This window comes from Sipha flava, unplaced genomic scaffold, assembly GCF_003268045.1.
Source record: "Sipha flava isolate LNK unplaced genomic scaffold, YSA_version1 583_pilon_pilon, whole genome shotgun sequence".
In the NCBI taxonomy this organism is placed as follows: domain Eukaryota; kingdom Metazoa; phylum Arthropoda; class Insecta; order Hemiptera; family Aphididae; genus Sipha; species Sipha flava.
In genome coordinates this window covers 115,438-122,773 of record NW_020273562.1, presented here as the reverse complement: position 1 = coordinate 122,773, position 7,336 = coordinate 115,438, and positions in this window count along the sequence as shown.

Genomic DNA, 7,336 nt, shown 5'->3' with positions numbered 1-7,336 from the left:
CGAGAATTGAAACGGACGCAGCTCTTGAGGTCTATAAAGAAACTTGCAGTATGGACCATCATCCCCTAATCTTCTGAAGAGAGATAGTGCAGCGTATAACTTAGGTGTATGTTTAGCAAGTCCATTCCATCCTAATAAGATTGGATTCTTAAGCAATATCTCCGAGTGAACCATATGAAACCCGGTCAACTCAGACATGTGATAATAAACCATGGTTACTTCACATATATTTCCGAGAGAATGAGATTTTATAGCAGACATGTTTCTTACGATCTTGAATATGATGGTCTTTACGGGAAAACAGCTGGATATGACTGAGTTTATATTCTCAGTAAAATTTAGAGATGGGCGTAGTTCCAGAATCACCGGATTGTCTTCTCTTATTCCGCAAACTTTGCCGTAAGCAGAACCTCTGCTCTTAAACCAGTTTTCAAGGTTTGCAGAAGTAAGTCTTTTAGTAATGAAATTTAGAAAGATTCCAGATAAGGCTCGAGCTATATTGCTATCAATGGTGATCGCTTCATATTCTGGCGATATGATTGTGTTGTTAGAAGCTCTATTAAGCCACAAGTCAGTTTGTTCTTCATTTAATACTTGCACTGTCATACCACTGTCGATGATTGCGCGACGGATGTCATCGTCGGATTTGTGCATGAGGGATCGGATGATGTTAATATATAGGGTGAGACTCTCCATTGGGTCCATTTCGATGTCAGATAATGAGGATATCCAAAAGAAGGTTTTGGTCATCTCCATGAAATCTTCTTGTGTATCTGGAATCGAGAAAAAGAACACAGTGGATTTCCCGCCCCTATACTCCGGTATTTGCCTAGTGAATTCTTCGGTGTTGATTCTTACCTTATCTACCTCATCCAAAACATGAGTCATAGGGTCTCTTATGAGAGTTAAGATCTCCTGATTGATATTAGAGGACAAGGTGACTCTGCTTCTTCCCAACATATTAGATGATGATTTCACGTTTTATTTGATTAGTAAATAAGTATAATGTTTTGCGTTATAATCACAATTCCTGATTAACGATATAGTCAATACAGGATAAATTGTACACTTGAATAGATTTATTAATTCTGAGTAGTACTTGAAATATAACTAATAGACTTATCTATTTGTTTTGGATGGAAGAAAAAAGACATATAAAAAAAAATTAGTTTGATATACACGAATAGCAATGTTAAATAATGAAAATATGATGATAATAATTTTGTATTTACACTGGGTTTTGTCTGACAATCTCGAATATTGTTCAACGTATTTTTGAACACACCGATGGAACGGAAGTTGATAAATGCTCTGTTGGGTCGGATAGTGTGAAACAAAATTGGTGTATACTAATGTCACGATGAAAAAAATACAATAAATAATAAAATATTTACTTAATATTGATGTACTCGTTTTAACGGCACGTGTGACGAACACGGGATATTTGGCTGATGAAAATTTAAAATAAAAGCAATTGGAGCAAAATGGCCTCTACAGTTAAATTGTATGTATATTAAATCGATACACTTGAACTCGTATATGTTTACACAACGAATGAATCAATATTTTTATTTACTCTACTAATTTAAAATTAAAATCTATTATAATTTGAATACGGATACTGTATAATAAATATGGTCAACTATTTATAATTCGATTATTTTTTACTGCATACAATACGAAGTACATTGTATATTCATATTGACTTTTGTCCCCGAAGTCAGTAAACGAGTATAACTCAATAAGAATGAAAAAAAAAACGTTTTCCGTTTCACGTGGTTTTACTTCGCCTAATGGTGGGGGGTCTACATTCTAAATATTACGAGTATATTGAGTATCTATAATTCATGTGATATTATTATTATTATTATTATAATAAAAAAAGTTGGAGAACATTGACAGAGGCGGTGAAAACTCTTACAGAGTCATGAAGCCACATGATCATCATCATCATTATAATTATTTGATTCGAGAACGAAGACGTGCTCTGTATGTTAAGTGGATTCATCGGATCCATTAATCTCGTGCAACAGAACGCGTATAAATCATAATAAACAATGACTAAATAATTATATTATAATAGTATTTTTTATAAACCCATTGAGTGTATTCCCACGTATGTTTGTATATATTTTGTACCGATCAACAAACATATTCGTTTACAAACGAAACACTCAAATTCAAATTCGGGTATAACTTGATTGACATAATATAAACTGTATAGTGATCGCGATTTACACGATCACTTTAAGACCTTTGCCGCGCGCGTCCATTATTTCCTTCGTACACCTAGGGTCGAAACTAGGGGATGGAAGATGGGGATTTATCCCCGAGCGTAAGATTTTAGAGGGTGTAATTTTTGTTATCATTAACAACTAATTTGATATTTTTAACTTTGTTAAATACTGATATTGGGTTAAAATTCAATAAGTACAAGTATGATTGTATATTAATTATTAGAAAACAATTCTCGAAAAGAATGTTTGATTATTGGTCTCTGATAAAAATTCCTAGTTCCACATCTGCGTACACCTGTTAATCAGTCACGTGAATGAAAACCATATAAGCACTTTATTGAATAATATACGATGTTCTATGACGAACGTTTTCACGTCCATCACCGAACATCTCATTATTGGTCTAAATAAGCGTTTTCTTATATATTGATGTTGGGCACAATTAAAACGTAATGCGCAAGGAAATTCTTATTGATTTGTCTAAAACTTATTTTTAAAATTAAAATGTAACCTTCTTATCCTTATATCTATTAAGGAGTTGTGAGTATCGTACATTTTAAATTTTTTTATTTATTTTTTATTTTTATTACATAATATTTGGTTGCAACAGTCTCCGGTATTGTTTATTACAACGACTTGTTAACGTTTTAAGCTTCTGACTGCAAAAACGCGTCCGCAGTCGGCGTCATCGTGGGCGGTATGAAATAACAACGACGACGATTATTATATTTTATTGTTATTCGTATCGTTATCGGAGGGGCGCACTGTAACAAGCCAATAAATATCCGTTACGACCCATTATTCCACAAGCCCATAATTAACTTGTAAGCACACCCGTGTATAGCAATATTATTGCGCGCACAAAGACAACGCGTCATCGTTCGGCACGTCTTCAAAAAATATCCGTATGCACACGCGAGTAATATTCAACAAGGATTTGAGTCCATATAGAAACTGTGATACGTGTTTAAGGAATTTAAGAGCTCTTTGAAGCAAATGAATCGATGTGAACCCTATTTAAAAATTAAAAATATTTTATCCAGGAATGTTTATAGTGTTATGCACTAACAAAGATTAAACTACACAGTCCGTTGAATCTTATTCGAACGATATACACGACGTACAATACGTACACAGAATGATTTTAGAAAACAATATTATTGGAAATAAGTTCAAGAAATAAAGAAAAAAAAAAAAATAATAATAATAATAATCAATATTCACAACTATCATCGTAGGTCGGCTAATGACGTTAAATACACGTGTATTGCGATACGAAATTGATGATTTTAAACAACATACCTTCTTTGTAACGGCTTTTACACGAGACGCTTTGTGGTCGGCTACTTGCGTCTGAAAAAAATCGCACGACGAAGATAACATTGTTATAAATTACATACAAAACACGGACACGGAGTCAGTGCCGCGTCACCGAATTTGTGTAACCGACACCAGACACACTGTGTCTGTGTCCGAGCCTGGGCCGATGAAAACTTTTGAGGGCCCCAGGGTTTAGCTGTTCCAGATTTCCTTCACTTACACTTGATTGGCTAAGATATACATACTACCTACGTGTACATACTTTAGTACAATCCTATTTATAACTAATATTTATTTTATTATTTGAATTTAATAACCGAAATTAAAAAAAATAATAATAATTATAAGTTTCATCAGTTTCGATACTAATAAATTAACTATCGAAATTTAATACATACATTTAATACAATACATCTCGCACCGATTATTCTAATAAAATAATTGAGCAAGAGGTTATTGCTAGAACAATTTTTGTCGAGTTTTTAAAGAAGGATTTCTGTGAACGCAAAGCAAAAACATAAAAATGAACATTAAAATAAATAATAAAGACATTAATAAATAATAGGTACGGTCGTAAAATTAAATTATGTAAAATACATACTTATTGTTAATCTTAATGACCTTGTTTGTTTTATGCTTTCTTTACTCTGGCCCACTGGAACGTATATAAATTGGCTCTAGTTACTTTGAGTTGCCGTCCCTGATATATAACACAAAAACGCATATAATATTACTATGAACTACATTTGGGCGACTTATTGTTTTATTTTGATTTTCTCATAATCTATTATTTAATCCATTATCAGTTATTTTGAAGTCGTAAATAACAAGAGAAATATTTATAACAGTATACCGTTTGTTTCACGAACATATACTTAACGACCTAACCGATAAGCAACAAGAATAAACAATATTGGTGACCGTCAGAAATATTAGCAATATGGTATTTATTGGAACATTTTCATAGATTTGTAATTTATTAATTTAAATCTGTTTTAAATCTTAAAATGCACAGTATCTTTGTGCTTTAAATTGACCCATCTTCTCTGGCATTCTGATTCCACGACGTGTCGACTGTATGTTTTCAGAACTTATAACCACTTGAAATATCATTGTAAGAAAATGCATGAATAATAAATATTTCTGTTTGTTCATCGAAATAATACTATTTTTGAAATAATAATTCAATATAACATATATGTTTAGCGTTTTACAGTATTCTGTAATGGATTACTGCTATGAACAATTTGCAGGCAAAAACGTAGAAACTATCGTTTTGCAATTGAAACGTAAATTTCTGTTAATGTTTTACACCAGCTGTACATTCATAAAATAACACTCCTTTTAAAACTGTTAAATTTAGATTTTTACATTTTTCAGATTTTCTAAATGTGAAGCGCGCAGAGAAGAGATTCGAAGTGCACAAAGGGAATAAATTATGATCGCTCTGTCGTAATTTTGTTGTACAGGATTTGGATAATAATTAAATATTAATTCATGTTATTTCGTTAAATTTGAACGGTTTCAACACGTTTGGTATCAGTATGCGTTTTATTTCAACAGACGTTATCACAAGTTCAACACTAAAAAAAAAATCGACAGCATGTAATATTATTTTTGTAGCACTTTCGTGTATTGCGTTTTTTACGCATTCGATTCGTATTCCTTGGGTGTTTCTCACAACGCCATCGATATTCTTCATTCTCTGTTTAAAAATTCAGTACGCAGGTGTACGTTATGTGTTCATTTGAAAATGTTTTCACAATACTCCTCGAAATTCGATTTTCTCTCGTCACGCCTCACGTCGCACAATACGTACCCAACAAGTATTGACCATTATAATAATGGGCATTCAGACGTTTACCGACCGATAGGAAAAGGCCGTGAAAAAAAAAAGAGATACGTGTTCGACGGGGGTGCGTCGTCTCCTGTGTACTATCGTTTCGCCCACACACACGTTATTATCTGTGCTTCAGACTAGGGGTTCGATCGTATCAATAACGTCAACAGAGTAATGCACTCGAAGTGACGGGCGCCCGTGGTGGTCGGGTGTACAATTCTTTTACAAACAATTTCGTTCGTACCGCGGCAGATGTTTTTTGCGGAATGTTAAGACCCACATGGCCGTGTCGAATTTTCGAACGGACAAAACACCGAATGGTTGTTCTCAACGTGCTTGGGCGTTCGGGACGCGTAGTGCGACGCGGCGATAACGATTTATGACATACGCGTCGGCGGGACCACCGGACGCTTTAATTCCGAACTGCGCAGTAGTTTTGTGAAGCCGCGCGCATTGTTAAACGACGGGTCGAAAAAGCGACGGAAAAAAAAGGATCATCTGTGGGGGGTGTGTGTGCGAGGGAGCGGAATCTACCCTCTTGACCGTAGATAATCGGAGGACGCCGTAGGCGTGCACATATTTTTTTTCGTCGGCGCCCGATACGATAATGTAGACGGGTCGACCTCGGTCGGCATTCAACAATTAACGATTTCGAGAAGAGAAAAAGAAACACACCCGAACATGATGTACGTTAAACAACAATAACGTTATTAACAATGTAAGTGCGTTCCTGCATGCTTCGTTGAACCGAACCCTCGGTCAACAATACGACGTGTACAACTGTTGCTGTGTTGTACGTTTTTTTTTTTTTTTTTTTAAAAGAGCATTCGACTAACTTTTAGGTGAAACACGTACTGCGCAGTAACCAGAGTTGTTTTCATAGCATGTAAGGCAGCCAATGTAGTGTCAATATATATTATATTACCGATATAAGTGCCTAATATATTTCAGAGGCCTTTGAATACATAAATAACTACATTATTTTTATACAAATTATGTTATTTTCAATTTTTAAACAAATTGAAAATAACTTATTGCTCCCATAATACATTCTGCCATAGGCGCAACTAGGGCAAAAATCTGGGGGGCCCCAGCTCTTCGACCAAATCTTAAAATAACCTATAGATTACCCCTACTCTTGTATACCATGTTAATATATTTTAGATTTTGAGCCAAGTTGGATTTACTGCAATGTATCTTTTTTTTGTATGTGACACTATTGTGAGTTAAGTATGCTGTATGCCATGTATAATATGGAATATTTATGGAGGAGGGGTTAAATCATGATTCGAGGAGGGGGCTAAGTCCCTCTAGCTTTCTCCCCCAGTTGCGCTACGTATTCTGCTAAACGAACTCTAACCGAATTAAAAAAATCTAACTTCCCCCCCCCCCCCCCAAGAGTACGCCACTGTACATATTATTTTACCGATAGTTAATTTAAACGCAATAGTTGATCGTATGTAGTACTATATATAATATATAATATACGTAATACAAATTGTATACAATGCATTCGATTTTGACGCCGAAAAGGCGGCAACCGTATCGTAGTAGTTTTTGATCTTATCGACATGCCTTTTCATAAAGATTCATAAGATTAATGTGTTTCGGACAAACGAGAATTATTATAGAATAATCGTTTGGGGGGATCCATGACCGTCATAAATATCAGTATTTGTCCGATACGGATGTATATGTAAAATGTCTTGTTTGAATAACGAAAAAAAAGAAAAAAAAAAGACTACACGGAATTGGAATTTGACGTCGGCGTCCAGTTGGTCAAACAAATCTCATTTTGTTTATCGTTTCCTTCGAAAACCTAGATAATGGAACGAGACCCCTCGCATACTTTTAGACGTGTCAAGATTGGTGCTTATCATAATTTATCGACAAGATTCGTCGGCAATAGTTTTTTTTTTCAATTATTTTTTACGATTCG